Source organism: Crocodylus porosus, unplaced genomic scaffold (genome assembly GCF_001723895.1).
Source record: "Crocodylus porosus isolate Cpor-Errol unplaced genomic scaffold, CroPor_comp1, whole genome shotgun sequence".
Taxonomy (NCBI): domain Eukaryota; kingdom Metazoa; phylum Chordata; order Crocodylia; family Crocodylidae; genus Crocodylus; species Crocodylus porosus.
The window spans coordinates 121044476-121061246 of NW_017728931.1; the positions used below are offsets into that span (position 1 = coordinate 121044476).

General features: G+C 48.6%; 1 long non-coding RNA gene across 1 annotated transcript; it reads right to left on the minus strand.

Moving 5' to 3' along the window:
* Positions 1 to 11382: 11382 nt before the first annotated feature.
* On the minus strand, positions 11383 to 16468 carry LOC109316134. Its single transcript, XR_002102721.1, has 3 exons — positions 16458 to 16468; positions 11570 to 11572; positions 11383 to 11454 (listed from the first exon to the last, which is right to left on the minus strand). It is a non-coding gene; the product is annotated as an uncharacterized LOC109316134 (long non-coding RNA).
* Between the last annotated feature and the right edge of the window lie 303 nt (positions 16469 to 16771).

Here is a 16771-nt window from a genome sequence, read left to right on the forward strand (position 1 = left end):
GCTGCAGGTTTTTCTTCCCAAGGTGGAGAACTTTGCATTTTTCGGTGTTAAACACCATCAGGTTCTCGGCCGCCCATTTGCTGAGCTTGTCCAGGTCAGCCTGGATCACCCACCTATCTTCTGGCGTGGATGCTTTGCCCCAAAGTTTGGTGTCATCGGCGAATGTCCACATCATTAATGAAGATGTTGAACAGGATGGGTCCCAGGACAGAGCCTTGAGGGACCCCACTGGTCACAGGGCACCACGACGAGTGACTGCCATGTGGAAGTCATGTGGAACATGACCAGGAACCTGGAGCCCAAAGGGGCTGGGGAGCACATTGGGAGGTGAAGCATTGAACTCAAAATATCCTAGAACTCCAGGCTGCAAGAATAAGCATTAGAGTTAGCTAAGCTATTACAAAGTAATGTATTTATGGGGACCTGCAGTTATTTCACACTGACAAGCTATCAGTCATGCAAGATTCTTTCAAGAGCTGTTACAGAAGTCAGTAGGAGTCTGCACACAAACAAAGGGAACCCTGAGTCCTACCTCAGGGGTCGGCAAAATATGGCCCACAGGCTGAATCCAACCTGCCAGGCAAATTAATCCAGCCCACAGGCAGGCGTCCAATTAATTGCATCTGGCCTGCCCTGAAGCTGCCCCTGCTACGCTCCACATGGGGCGAAGCCCAGCCCATTCCCCCGGGACAGTGTGATATGCTGCCACACTCGCTAGCGGGAGGGCCCTGGCCCCAGCCAGTGCACACAGCTTCTGGGCAGGGCGGTTGCCTGCCAGAGCCTGCACCAGCCCCAGCCCCTGCCTCACCTTGCCTCGCCTTGCCTCGGGGAGCAAGGAGGCACATGGCATCGGGGCTGGGGAGTGCAGCAGTTCCCCAAGCCCCAGCCTCTGTCCCTGCCTCACCTTGGGGAGCGAGGAGGCATGTGGCAAGAAGGCACTCTGCCCCAGCCCCAGCCCTAGCCCCTGCCTTGCTTCAGGGAGGAGCCGCTGCCTAAGTTTACCTCCACTAAGTATCCTGCACCAGCCCCAGTGCCTCCGCCACGCTCCGCACCCAGCTCCTCTCTGGGAAGTCGCTGCCCTGCTCCTCTCTGGGCAGGTGCGTGGCATTAATAAGTTAGTACGCGGCAAGATCTTAAGTCATGTGTGGCCGCGCATGCGTGCACCTTGAAGGGAGCACTGGCTCCAGAGCACTTAAAAAAGACCCGATCCTGTGACAATCTAAATCCTCATTGCACGAGGGTTCAGCTGAAGATGCTTCAAAGTGGAGTGTTTTCAGAATGGGAGGGGGGAAGCGAACAAAGGGAGCTCATTCTGGGGGTTGCCCAGCCATTGCTTTATGGTGGGGTAGGTAGATTGGAGCCCCCCAAGGTGGGGAGCTCCAATCCACCCACCATCTCACTCCAGTGTAGCTGGGGAGCCCCCCAGAACAAGCTCCCACCCCTGCCTTCTCTCCTCTCCCATCCAGACATAGCACTAGAGCTGCAAGCGGGAGGGGGCAGAGCTAGAGATGTAGCTTCTTTCCTTGGATCGGCTCCAAATTAGCCAATCCTCCACCCTCCTAACATTCACCGCAGCTAACTTCTGTTGGCTTGGGAGGATCGGTCTAACTCATGGCACTTTCTGTGAAGTGGCATGAATTAGACTGGGGAGCTGCACTTCTGTCTGCTGCTTTAAATTTTCCATCTGCTCAAAGTGCCAAACTGACAATTACATATTGATCCACTCAGGCCCCTGTGCTGGAGGTAAATGGATAGGACTAAATGCAGACAGAAAATGAGATAGAAAAATGAACTTGTTCGCTCAAGGTCATACAGGGCAGGTCTGAACTATGACAGGAGCGTGCCCTGGCCACAAACGTTCCTGAGCCCACCCCAGCTCCCCACTCCCACAGGCATGCTCCAAATTTCAAAGTACAGTGGTAAGGGTGCTCTGGGGCCACCCCCAGAGGCTGCTGTTAAGCCTGTGGGCCACCGAGGTTCTAAGGGCAGCTGCAAAGTGGTGCCCCTGAGCAGCCTTGTTGGTGCACATCTGGGTTTGCAGTGTGCTGGCAGGTGTGGTATGGGTGACACAAGCTTGGGAGCATCTGGGCTGGGACACACCATTGCAGTGTATGTTGTGTCAGTGGCAGAGGTGGGTTTATTATTCAAGACCCCTTGACTTCCAGTGCTGGACCCTTTTCTCTGGCTCACACCCTACTCTGTCCTGTTTCCTTAAGACTTTCTTCTGTTGTGATCTTACCAATCTGGGCAAGAGTGCAGAGAGAGGACTGAGGAGAAAGTGGCAGTGCCCACCTTTGATAGCACACCTCTAAATTTAAAGCAGTTGCCTTGGAAGTGGGAGACCTAAGTTAATTCCCTCCTCAGCCTGAGGCGGTCCAAAATCACATCTTAGTTCCCAAGACAGTGCCCTAACCATCAGACTGGAGGGTATCCTGAGTTGGGAAGGGCACTTTCCATGTCTCTAATTGGTGTTGTGCCCCTATGAAGAAAATAATTTCGTTTTGGTTTTTTTGGTTTGGAAAGAGAGAACAGGAGAGTATGACTCTGTAGCCTAGTAATTGGGGCATTATCCTGAGGATCCTTGAGTTCTGCTGTCTCTTTCCCCTGCAACTGGCTTCAGGCATCTATAACTTCTAGTCCTAGGCTTTAAATGACTTGAGACTGCATCAGGCACAATGATTTTATCTTGTTGAAAGAAAACAAAAGGAAAGAGAAATGTAAAAGACTTTGCTTTCTTGTCAGTGTATTTAGTGTCTCATTCAGACTTAAATCCAACAGGTATCTTCCATGCATAGAGAGAAAAATAAAAAACAAATTTAAACACTAGACAGGCACTTTGAAGCTGCCTTCTAAGTGAGAAATGATGCAAGTATTTAAAATAAGAAAACTGTGTAAATTAAGTAACAATAAAACACTAACCCATTGCATTTATAGTGCTTTCCATCGATAGCCCTTAAATGCCTTACCAAAGCAGGTATCACTATCCCTGCCTTACAAATTGTATGTGGCATAACTGGGGATAGAATGCCAGCTCCCCCTAGTCCCAGCTGGGCACCATCTCTTCCTAAGGCACTTGGCAAAGCAGTCTGCTGAAAACTGACTAGAACCTGGTCTCTGGGAGGGCAATGCAACAGTGCACAGGCAATCCAGAAAGCTTTTGGAGAGTGTTGGGGACAACTTCTCGGTACAAGTGTTGGAGCAGCCAACTAGGGTCCATGCTCTTTGTGACCTCCTGCTCACAATCAGGGAAGAATGGGTGGGGAATGTACTAGTGGCTAGCAACTGGGGCAGCAGTGACCACAGGATGATTGTGTTCAGGATCCTGAGGAAAGAAAGGCTGGAGAGCAGCAGAGTAAGGACCCTGGACTTCAGAAAAGCAGACTTCGGCTTGCTCAGGGAACTTATGGGCAGGAACCCCTGGGAAGCCAGTCTGTGGGGGAGAGGAGTCCAGGAGAGCTGGCTGTACTTTAAATAAGCCTTACTGAGCATGCAGGAACAAACCATCCCAATGTGCAGGAAGACTAGTAAGAGAATGGCTCGGTCATGTGGGGATGAAGTCAGGAAGGCCAAAGTGTAATTAGAGTTGCAGCGGGCAAGGAACGTGAAGGATAACAAGAAGGGTTTCTACAAGTATGTTGGTAGCAAGAGGAGGATCAGAAAAAGCGTGGCTCCATTACTGAATGGGGGAGGCTGTCCCAGCCACCTGCGGAGGGTTTAGATTGAGAGTGTGGTCGGGGTAGAAAGGTAAGAAAGATTTATTAACTTAAAAAAACCACAACTACGTGTAATAACAAGACAAACAATGACAGACAAAATCAATTTGCGTCAGCAGCTTATCAGCAGTCCCTCTGATGCCTGATACAAAGCAAGCTTCTCTTTCCACAAAGTTCAGCGAGGGCAGGCGTCCCTGAGCAGCGCTCTCTGAGGGGTGCCGGGAAGGACCCTGGAATGCAGTTCTTGGGCTCCTCGAGGTCGACGGGCCCACTGATCCAGGCAACAGCTAACTAATCCTTTTCACAGAGCTGCATCTTCCTTCTGAATGGTTTCCAGATATTTCAGCTAATTTATAGCTTCTGAAGGACACTGATAACATATGACCACTTAGATTCCTTTTTCTTCAACTGTCCATAGACTGACCAATATCAATACAAGCCTTGCATTCCTTTGATAAGGTAATTTTAACTGCATCACAGGGCCTTACTACTTCTAGGCTTTGCTAAATTTACTAGGCCTTACTTTATACAAGGCCTCACTACATCTTAAACTATAATTAGGCTTTTAGCAACAACTTATAGCTTAATATCTAAACAAATACAGAAAAACACTAGTCTAATCTTCATAGAGCCTTCAGCAAGCACTTTTATCACACAGACATACTTTTCAGCTGCCACACAGGCAACCTTGTGACAGCGATGCAGAAAAGGTTGAAGTGCTCAATTCCTTCTTGACCTCGGTCTTCACAGGCAAGGTCAGTGCCCAGACTACTGCACCAGGCAGCACAGTTTGGGTTGGAGTTAAGCAGCCCTCAGTGGTAAAAGAACAGGTTAAAGACTATTTAGAAAAGCTGGACATATACAAGTCCATAGGGCTGAACAGGATGCACCTGAGGGTGCTGAGGCAGTTGGCTGAAGAGATTGTAGAGCAATTGGCCATCATCCTTGAAAACTCATGGTGATCAGGAGAGGTCCTGGATGATTGGAAAAGGGCAAACATAGTGCCCATATTTAAGAAACGGAAAAAGGAGAAAAACGAGGATTTAGGGAACTACAGACCAGTCAGCCTCACCTCAGCCCCAGGAAAAATCATGGAACAGATCCTCAAGAAATCCATTTCTAAGCACTTGGAGAAGAAGGTGATTAGGAATGGTCAGTATGGATTCACCAAGGGCCACTCATGCCTGACTAACTTGATTGCCTTCTATGATGAGGTGACTGTATCTGTGGATGAGAGGAGACCAGTAGATGTGATATACCTTGATTTTAGCAAGGCTTTTGATACAGTCTCCCACAACATTCTTGCAGGCCAGCTAAGGAAGCACAGGCTGGATGAATGGACTGTAAGGGTGATAGAAGACTGGCTGCAGCATTGGCCTTAGAGCGTAATGGCTCAATGTCTAGTTGGGAGCCAGTATGAAGTGGAGTGCCCCAGAGGTTGGTCCTGGGGCTGGTTTTGTTCAGTGTTCAATGTTTTTCTTCAGTGTCTTCAACAACAACCTGGAAGATGGCATAGAGTGCATCCTCAGCAAGTTTGCTGATGACACCAAGCGGGGGGGACTAGTAGATACACTGGAGGGTAGGGCTAGGATTCAGACTGACCTAGACAAACCTAGGAATGAGCTAAAAGGAATCCCATGAGGTTTAACAAGGACACGTGCAAAATCCTACACTTAGGCCAGAACAATCCCATGCACTATGGGCTGACTGGCTGGGTAGCAGTTCTGCAGAAAAGGACTTGGGGGTTACAATGGACAATAAGCTGAATATGAGCCAGCAGTGTGCCCTTTTTGCAAAGAAGGCTGATGGCATACTGGGCTGCATTGGTAAAGGTGTTGCTTGCAGGTCAAGGGCACATTCAGCACTGGATCATTCCTCTCCATTCAGCACTGGTGAGGCCACATCTGGAGTTCTGTGTTCAGTTTAGGGCCCCCCACTACAGAAAGGATGTCAACAAATTGGGGACGGTCCAACAGAACGCAACAAAAATGGTGAAGAGGCTGGGGGACATGACTTATGAGGAAGGACTGAAGGAACTGGGCTTATTTAGTTTAGAGAAGAGAAGACTGAGGGGGGATTTAATAGTAGCCTTCAGCTACCTGGGCTCAAAAAAGGATGGAGCTAGACAGTATTTAGTGCTGGCAGATGACAGAACAAGGAGCAATGGTCTCCAGTTGCAGCAAAGGAAGTTTAGGTTAGATATCAGAAGGAACTTTTTCACTAGGAGGGTAGTAAAGCACTGGAACAGGTTACCCACAGAGCTAGTGGAATCTCCCTCTTTGAAGGTTTTTAAGACCCGGCTAAACAAAGCTTTGGCTGGGATGATCTAGTTGAGGATGGTCCTGCCTTGAGCAGGGGGTTGGGTTAGGTGACATCCAGAGGTCCCTTCCAACCCTAACTTTCTATGATTCTATTTACAGAGGCCAGATTGTTTTCAGCAGCTCTTCTTTATTTTCTTCTCCAGAAGTTCAGGACATGTAGACATTGAAACATAAAAGCTGGTGTGTTCTGTTTTGATTGTGCCAAAAAGCAAGATTAATTCTGAGCACATTGAAGAAGGTGTAGCTAATACAAACAGGTCACATTAAGTAAGACAAGTACAATGTCCACACCTGCTCATTCTTGAAGGAGAGCAGGTTGGGGTCAATAGTCATTGAGAGACCAGGAGAATATGAAAGGCTGTTAAAGATTAGGAGCGTGATTTCCCTATTACTGAGTTCTTTGTGCAGCCATTAACCTTATACAAAGTTGACTGTAAAAGGCTGGTATTTGCATTTGCTTTACAGTAGAGTAGATGATTACACAAAATGTAAGGCAGGGAAGAACCTCGCCTCGTAGGCCTGATTTTTTTTTCCTTACCCCTTTTACCCCAGCTTTACATTAAGGCACTGCAAATGGAGGTTTTCCTGATATCCGCTACTGTCAGGAAAATCAGACATATTCTTAGTTTTTGCTTTCAGTCGCTCTCTTTCTGTGTCTTCTTTATATCTCCTACCTATATCTTCTGTTATCAGTGGAAGAAGGTTGTCTGCTATAGTTCCTGCCCTCTGACACTCTGGCTTTTCCAGAAGGCTGTACAGGATCTCTGAGGCTCATTAGGAAAGTTCTTGCTGACCAGTAGGGCTCCCTCTGCTTCACAAACTGACATGACCAAACATGCCCTGATATAAGAGAAGAGAAGTCCTTCTACTCACTGGGGGTAAAAACTGACATTGTCAAATGAAGTGGATCATCTGTAGTGGGATGTGTCCTGCCACAACTGATCCATTTTATTAGGTGAAACTCATGTCACCTGTTGTCCTGTGTTGGGAAGGACCCATTGTGGGAGAACAAGTGAAGTGTTCCCTTGGCCCAGGGATCCCTGTATTCTTGGAGGCATGGGTCAGCGTGGGTCCTCGCGTAGGGGCACGGGGTGCTGGGAATTCCCCGGGTTCTGCACCTCCCTGTGTTTCCTTGCTGAGACCTGCGCTGACCTGTGCCTCCACATGAAGCATGAGTTGGGGCAGGACCCAGTGAAGGTTGAAATGTGTAGGCAAGGATCCTGTGCCTCCAAGCTGGGGCCTGTGCAGGCTTTCCCTGCTTACAGAGACATGTCCCTGGAGATCCTGGGGTAGGTCTCTGTAAGTGGAAAAGCCCAATATTCTCTGCTTACAGAGAAGCAGCCCGAGATTCCCTGGGGTGTGCCTCCATAAGCAGGAAAGCTCGGCAGGTGCTCCTGAGGCTTGAGGGGCCTGATGCTGCTTGGGAATTCTTGGGGTGCATAGGATCAGGCCCCTCAAACTCCCAGAGCATGTACCTGGGGCAGCTCTGGGCTGCATGCAGTCTCTTGCCACAGAGCAAATAGGTGCCTGCTGCAATAAAGCAGCACTATTTAACGCTATCTTTTGTAGTGGCCACTGATGTGGCACAACAAGGTGTAGGATTGTCTGTTTGCTCACCATTTTGTGTCACCATAAAAATGTTTATGGTGGGGTAAGGGGAAGCAGGTACATTCTTACTAAGACTTTGTAAGAAGAGAAGCCAGAAAGGAGGTGGCAACATGAAGAACTCTTGGGCTGCCAAATCCTGGATGGGGATAATTTTGGTTAAGTTATTATGTGCTAATTATAAACCTGATTGTGTTACTCCCAGATGTGGAGCAATTATTGTACTGGACATTTGTTAAATTTAAATGTAATATCCAAAACTAACACCCATAGTTTGCACAAACCCCGTCACCAATGAGGCCTTTCAGAGCATGCCATCCTCTGCTGTAAAAACTACATTCTGCTTTCATGAGCTCTGTTCTCTGACCTCCCCAGCAGACCTCTAATCCCTGGCAAGAAAGGGCATGGTATGCTTTTATCTGGTGTTCTCTTGTGAATGCTACAGTTATTCCCCAGTTAAGGAGACTCAGGAATTGGAGTCTTTATTTTATCTCAAATCAACTCCAACCAAATTGACCAATAGACCCCATGAGGAGGACTTTCTCTTGGAGGCTAAAAAACAAGGTTGACTGGTTCATACTCTTCAGTGTGAGCCTTGGGCTTCCTGTATCCTCCATCTGTTTTTTAAGGTTACCTGAAAATATCAAGCCTCCCTTCCTTTGCTATGATTTATTTAACTGTCTGTGTAGCTTTTGGGGGTATGTTTTGTATGAAAAGCACTAAGCAATATAAAGCTGTGTGTATGGGGGAACTGGGTCATTGTCATATGCAGGAGGAGGAAAAGAAAGCTTAAACATGTTGATTTTAGGATTAATTAAATGGAGCTAGACCTCTAATGAGATGTCATAACTTCCATAATATTATTTGTGCCTTCTAGCTGAAGACTAATTCATGCCACCTGTTTCACCTGTTGTTGTTATAGATTGTTATTTATCACCTATTTACACAGCAATTATTGTTTTCTTCAGAAGACAGCATGTGTTTGAGTGAACAGATAAATCTGTTTTGCTTAAGGAACAATAAATCACCCTCTCTTTAGCCTCCTTTCTTCTCTTTCTTGTGCACAGCACTTCCATGAAGATATTTTACTTCTCTTTCCTTTGTTAGCAAGAGATATTTGCTAGCTATTCCTAGTGCTACAGAAATTAGGGGAATTATATTCTGAATGCTGCTTTAAAATTTATCTTGACCTACTACTGGACAATAACCCACTCAGGGAACCACTGCTTTTGGTAGATCTGTACAAATTCTTGATAAGACTAATACACACCATCCAGAAAAACCTGTAAACAAGCTTATTTCACAGCAAGATAGGTGACAATAGTTTTAGCCCTACAAGCTGTGGAGCATACTAGGCCCATTCAGCTCTTACTAGGCCCGTTATCTTCAACAACAGCACCAGTAAACTCTGTTGGCCCCACCAAAGGTTGAAAAGGTTTGGGTGAAGGCACTGATAGTCAAGTCTGCTGAACTACTTTAATAGTCTTAGGGCGTGTGTAGACGAAACAAAATTTCCTGTTTACGTTGATGCAATTGAGCTTGTGTTTGCATGACCCAGGATTTCCCGCCACTTTAAAGTCCATTTAGCACCTTAAATTAACTGTACACAGAGATGTTTTAATTTGCGTAGCTTTCCAGCTACGCCGCTCCAACCATGGATTTTGTTTGTGCAAACAGCCAGAGAATCCAAAGACTTCTAATTAATCCCCTTCGCCATGAGGGGGCGCTGTGCTTTGGCCTGTAGCCAGTAGGTGCTGCTGTGTGTTCTTTTTTATCCTCCTTCACTCCTCCCTTCTCTCTCCCAGCACACTATTCAGGCAGGTCGGGACAGGTCTGCTCGAACCTATTATTATTATTATTTTAAAATGGGGGAGAGAAGTAATCCTTTAATTTTCTACCCCCTCTTAATTATTCAGCCCCCCCACCTATATTGTATGTCTCCCCCCCATGTACCCTCCTTTCCTCCCACCCCCCCATGTACCCTCCACCTGAGACCCCTGCACCCCCCGTCATGTGCTGCCACTCCCAGTGACAGCTGCAGCATCACCATAATGGTAAGTTTTTTGCAAGTAGTTTGAAACTGTGGAGTGAGTGGTTACATGACTTCCTTCAATATTGCAATATTGCAAACCTCCTGAACTTCATCACATCACATTCCATTTCAGAACCAGGGCCAAAAGTCCAAGGGCAGCCTGCCAGACACAACACCCAGGCTGTGCAGTGTCCTGGGTGATATTTGGGTAATATGTCCCACTGACCTTGTGTGTGTGTGTGTGTGCGCGTGTGTGTGTGTGCGTGCGCACGTGCGCGCGTGCGGGGGGGGGGGGCAAGAGTCCCGTTTTTTGGCCGTGAGAAAAAAACCCCTCCTCTTCCCCTTCTTCTTTTTCCCCCATCCTTGCAGAAAACTTTCAAGGGCGGAACTTGCCGAGGATGGCAACCAGCCCACAGTCCAGTGATGAGGAGTACAGGCGTGCATTGAAGCAATCCCCTTTTTCATTTTTTTTCTTCTTTTTTACATTTGTATATATGTTTTATATTGTTCAGCTTTTGAGCTGCAGCATTTTCATTAACATTTTATTTTTGCTCTACATAAGTGTCATGTTTTCTTTGGTGTGGGTGGGTGGTTGGGTTGGTTTTTGGAGTCTGCGCCTGGCTCAGCATGGTGGGGATGCAGTGCTTGTGGGGGTTTTGTGGAGTCTTGGCATTACTGGAAAGAACTGCAAAGAGTTGCAGGGTGGACTGTAATTGGAGGGAAGGAGGTGGAATGCTTGATGAGTGCTAGCTAGGGTGTGGTACAGCCAGCCTGTTTTGTAAGAAAAAAGACAGTTCAACCCCACCCATCCCTAGCAGCAAGCAGGCAATCTGCAAAACTTCTCCATGCATGGACCTCCCAGGGCCTTTAGCCATTTGCAAGTCTTTAAAGACTTTAGTAAGTCTGTATTATAATGCATTTCATATGCATGATTGCTGAGGGGGGTGAGGGGTAGGGGTTAACACCTGCTGCCACAGCTCCAAAACAGCTTCTTTTTTCATTTGCAGGTTGTACTGTTATGAGAGGTCCAAGGCAAAAAATTATTTTTTTTCAATTCTTTCTCTGCAATGCAATGTTTTCTTTACAAATCATGTATGCAGCACCTTTTGGTGCCGGATTTGCAGACCTCTCCCCCCCCAGTCCACTGCTACCTGCTTAATCAATTCCATTAAGAAATCACAATAAAGCTAAAACAGTATAGACTTTTTTTTTACTCAGCAATGCTGTTGGTAGTCAACTGGTGAATATGCTTTTTTACAGGACAGCTATTGCCAGCAAACGCAATACAATAGGATAAAACACCAGTTGGCAATATGCTCCCATGGTCCCTTGAGTAATCCCTTGATATGATATGGATGGATGGAGGGCTGCATGGTGGGAGGCTGAGAGGGAGGCAGGCAGGCAGCCAGCTAGCCTGGTTACTGGCCCTTCCTGGTTACTGATGATTGAAACTTTGGAGTGAGTGGTTACATGACTTTCTTCAATACTGCAGTACTGCAAACCTTCTGAACTTCATCACATTCCATTTCAGAACCATGCACGACCAGCATTTTCTTGCAAGAAAGAAAGCAAACCCACCCACAAAGCTTAGATAGGGAGGGAGGGTGGGGCTCCCTCAGGTGAGGGCCCCCAGGATGGTGGCAAAGGGCCCCCTCAGGTGGGGGCACCCAGGCATAGTCCCCTAGGGGCCCCGACAGGTGGGGGCCCCCAAGCATGGTGGGGCCCCCTCAGGCACAGATGAATGACCTGGCTCAGCTGGCTGGCTGAGTCAGGCCATGCTACTCTCTGGACCACTGTAACTCTGGAATCTTTCCTGGGCACAAAGCTTAGGTATGTAGGGAAGGAGGGGCCCCCAGGTGGGCGGGTGGAGGAGAGGGACGGAGGGAGTCATCCTGCACCCCCTTCCTGGTTACTTAACATCTCCCAGCAGGAAGATGGCTGGGTCAAGGTGGGGGGCAGGCATGGTGGAAAAGCCCCCCCCCCCCCCCGCAATACTAAAAGCTTATAGTTCAACTTTTATCAAGTCATTCCACAAAATTAAATGCCTAGCTGAGGACTCTGCTCTTTCCCAGCCCTACGTCTGGTGCAGGAGGATCAGTGTTGGATCTGAGGTCAGCCTAAGACTCCAAATTCCTCTAGAACATCACTTAACACTGGACATTATCCTCACGTAATTCTGTCCTGCTTGTTGTCCCTATGCTAGTTGTCCCATTCGGAAGTCTGATGCTCTTTAGTCTCACTGATTGCTTACACTACCAGCTTACAGCAGCAGCAACAAAAAAACCTGCTGAAAACAAACCAAGGAGTAGGGACTTGTTTAAGAAGTGGTATTGCTGTATGCTTGTTTGGAGAATGTTACCTTTAAGTAGTAAAGTAAAGGAGAAGTAGGTATTAAGCTGATCAACATTAATCCCTTGCCTTGTACTCTAATGCTAGCACAAAATAATTGACTGCGATAAATCAGCTCCAGCCCCAGCCCCACTGCCTAGGTACTCCACCCCTTCCATCATGCACCCATTGCCAAGGGCAGGACTTGCATGGGCAGGGTGCTTGACCAGGTGGCTGGGATGGAGTCACTGGCTGACAGGGAGCAGTATCCGGGAGTGAGATGAGCAGGTGAGGTCAAGGAGACCCCAGGATTTTGGGGTGGTGCTGGCACAGGGTGAGCAGCAGAGCCATGATTCGCTTCTTGTACACCCCTGCGCAGGCATAGTTCCCATGGGCAGGAGTGTGCAGGGAGCAGATTGTGACTCTGTCCCAGGTCCCAGTCCCATGCTGTCACCGTGCCAAGATCCTGGCCCCAAACAGAGCTCCCTGCCTGCCTGCAGCTTCATCCTGTTCACCCAGTGTCCTGAGTGTCCTGGCTGAGTGGGTCCCATCCAGTCTCCATGGAGATGCTAGGATCATGGGGCAGTGACAGTGTGGGGCAGGGATGGGGGCAGAGCCCCAGTTCTGTGGGCAGAGAAGTGTGGGAAGCATACTGCATCTCTGCCCCCGCCCTGTGGTGCTACCACCCCAAGATCCCAGGGTCTCTATGGAGACCATCCAGGATCTACTCAGACAGGGCACGAGGCCAGGCAGATGGGAAGCTGCTGCAGGCATGGAGGTGCCAGCCTCTTTTCCTTTGATTTATTAATTGTTATTTTTTTGCCCAGGATGCCAGGATAAAGGCGGGCAGAGGGCTACCAAGGGCTCAGTAGTTAGAGGGCCTAGTTTTACTGAGCTTTCAACCTGATCCAAGCGGCAGCCAAGAGGACTTCACGCATAGAGAGGGTCGGCCGCCAGCAACAACATAAGCACGCCATCAGGGCTGGGTAAAGGGCGAGGTACAGGGGAGGTTGGAGCCTTGCGAAGAACATCACGCCTTGGCCTGGAACAACTGAACCTGGACAGTTAGACCCCTCCACCATTGATAAATCATCAAAGTTTTGGCAGGCGGGATTAGGATGGGATAAGACTGTCCGAGGTGAGAGACCATGGTCCCATACCTTGTAGGGATGGAGCGGAAGACCACTATCAAAATCCAGAGCCAGGTGGCGAGGGACCGGATGATCGAGGCCCGGTGGGTGCAGACACCTTCTGCCACTCCTGCATTGGATGCGTCTCCTGTGGGGGCTGTACAGTGGGCGACTGGGCCTGCAGAGAACAGAAATAGGCATCAATTTTATCCTCTGCATCCCTGATCCCCCTCAGCCTGCTCACCTCAGCCTGGAGCTCCCTCAATTGCTCCTCCAGGGCCCTAAGTCTTGCACAGGAGGGACAGGCAAGGGGACCACTAGGCCCCCGCCCCCACAGACAGGGGGGCAAAGGGCCATCGACCCCGCCATGAGCTCTGGCTGGGTGGAGGCCTCAGAAGAGCCCATGGCAGGCGGCAGCGCTTGGGTGGGGCCCCTGGCAGCTGCGCTCCGCATCTGCACCATGTCTGCAGAGCTGCGCCTGCTGCTCTTGCTCACTGGAGGTGCTGCTCTGGGCAGCTCCCTCACGCCTGCCTTACGCGAACGCTGGCACAAATGCTGGCGCGCCCTTACAGAGCGTGCCTGTTTGCGCGCACTGTTCATGCACACTACCCATACTCCCTGTCGGGTGAGCTAAGAGGGCTCTGGAGGGCTTCCACTCTGGACCCGCCTCAGCTGCGCTGTACCCTCTGCCGCACTTACCTTAGGGGAAAATCAACTGCTGTTGCTCCCACCGCTGTCTCCTCCACAGCAGCTGCCTTCACCGCCGAGGTAAGGTGGGTACACGTGTGGCACACGTGTGCCCTCCTCCCTCTGCTTCTGCTCCCCAACTGCAGTCCTGGTCCCCAACTGCAACCTGAACTTTTTCACTGCCTGCTGTATCTTGTTCTAACCCGTGACAATAGGTTATTAGTGACTTACCCTCTTCTAGGATATAAGTTGCTGCCATTTCCCTGAAAGCTTTTGTTTCTTCATTGGGCCCAACATATTCCATCTTGGCCTTGGGCCTTTTTCCATGCAGCAGGTGACCAGCAGTCCTGCTGCAATCCTGGGCTACTCTTGAGCTGAGGTATGTTTGGACCAAGAAGCAGTGCTGGGGTGGAAGAGAACATATAAGCCTAACTCACCAGAGGCAACCAACCAACCCAGCTATCACCCAGGCTGAGTTTTAAAGAATATGGCAGTTGGGTTGCAGTTTTCTTTTAAATTTTAAGATAAGGGCCACTTCCTCAAAGTATGACTTATCTGGTTACAAATGCCTTTTTGTTTGCTCTTTTTCATGGCTGCAAACCATTTTCATAACACTCCTCACCACATTTTTGTTGCCTGTTTCCAAGGATGATAGATGTACCACATGGTTTCATGCAGATTGTATGTGATAATAGCAGTTCTCCATGCTGTTCAGAGTTGTGACTACAGCAATGTGGTTTCCTGGCATCAAAGTTAACCCGACCTACTGTTTGTGTCCTCACCAAGAAGAAATTGTTAGGCTACTGTTCCAACATGGCAAGCTAAGCTTAAATTGCTTTACTGTCACTCATCATTATACTCATCTACTGAACCAATCTATCTCCCCAGCCAAAGAGGGGCGTTGTCACCTTTCCCAGGCCCACCTCACCTGCTTCACACTCCTGGTGTTTGGCATTTGTGGGTGAAAGATGAAACAGCAACTTTCCCAATATTCAGCCCTTTATCTTCCAAAACTCTGCCACCCCACTGTGCCTCGGGGACCAGTGTCAGCCTAGTGTGTGGCTGTTTTTTCCTGCCTAGAAAGACAGGAGTAGAAGTGTCAGGAAGATGCCTTTCCAGAGAAGGTCAGGTGGAAACCCAAGGAAACAGATGTTCATGCCTTTTGTTGCACCACAAATGCCCCAAATTCTGAGCTCAACAATTTGTAGCAACGATTTGTGCTGTCCTCTGTGAAAAGGCATCTATTTACTTGTTGCATGAGAGAGCAGGTAGCTGAGAAGCTTCTTTGGATAGCCACTACTGGGGCTTCAGGGGTCCAGTCCTGTGGCATAATGACCCCAGGTACCTGATCCCAAGCCAGGGTGCACATCTGCAGGTACAAAGTGGGGAAACCAGGTTTCCCCACTCCACACTTGCAGATATGTGCCCTAAGAGTGGATCAGGAAAGTCAAGGCTGCAACCAAGCTCCATCTGGCTTCACATATCAAGGATAACAAAAAGTCCTTTTTCAGATATGTAGGGAGCTGGAAAAAAAGCAAGGGTAGCATTGGACCTCTACTGAACCAAATGGGACAGCCGATAATTGACATCCAGAAAAAGGCCAATCTGCTTAATGGGTACTTCACATCGGTCTTCCATAAGTCCAATGGGACCGCCCTACCTAGCAAGACGTGGGACAGTCAGGGTAAGGGTGTATTTATACCCAGCGTTGGTGTTGATCTAGTAAAGGATCACCTTGAGAGGCTGGACACCTTCAGGTCAGCTGCTCCTGACAGATTATACCCTAGAGTACTCAAGGGAATTGGCAGGTGTCGTAGCCCAACCATTGGCAAAAATATTTGAAAACTTGTGGCACTCAGGTGAAGTATCTGAAGACTGGAAGAAGGCCAATGTGGTACCCATCTTCAAGATAGGGTGGAAAGTAGATCCCAGGAATTACAGGCCAATCAGCTTGACTTCAATCCCCGGTAAGATTTTGGAGAAAATCATCAAGGAGACTATTCTGGATAAGCTGGCTGAGGGCAACATCCTGAGCGATAGCCAGCACAGGTTTGTTGCGGGTAGGTCTTGCCTGACCAATCTCATCTCCTCCTATGACCAGGTGACATATCACCTGGACAAGGGAGAAGAAATTGACATCATATATCTGGACTTTAAAAAAGCCTTTGATCTGGTGTCCCATGGAAAAATTGGCCAACTGTGGTTTCGGCTACACCACAGTCCAATGGCTGGGAAACTGGCTCCAAGGTCGGACCCAGAGAGTAGTGGTTGATGGTAGTGAATCATTATGGCACTCTGTGACCACTGGCATCCCCCATGGCTCTGATCTTGGGCCAGTTCTCTTTAACATCTTTATCAATGATGTGGACATTGATGTCAGAAGCACACTGGCTAATTTTGCTGGTGACACTAAACTTTGGGGCATAGTGTCCACACCTGAGAACAGGTTAGTGATCCAGACTGACTTATATAAACTTAGTAAGTGGGCGGATACAAACCTGATGACATTCAATACCTATAGGCATACTTATAGGCTCAGCGGTGCTATGTTTGCTAGCACGAGGGCTGAAAGGGACTTGACTGACCACAAGATGAACATGAGCCACCAATGCGATGTTGCAGCTGGTAAAGCAAACAAAACTCTGGCTTGCATCCAAAGATGCTTCTCATGTAAATCTCAGGATGTCATCCTCTCACTGTACTCGGCCTTGGTGAGGCCACAGCTGGAGTACTGCATCCAATTCTGGGCTTCACAATTCAAGAAGGATGTTGAGAAGCTTGAGAGAGTCCAGAGAAGAGCCACGTGCATGATCAGATGGCAAGAGAATAGGCCTTATGAAGAGAGGCTGAGAGCCATGGGACTCTTCAGCTTGGAAAAGCGCAGGCTCAGGGGGGACCTGGTGGCTGCTTATAAGTACATAAGAGGTGTACATCAGGATCTGGAAGAACGTCTGT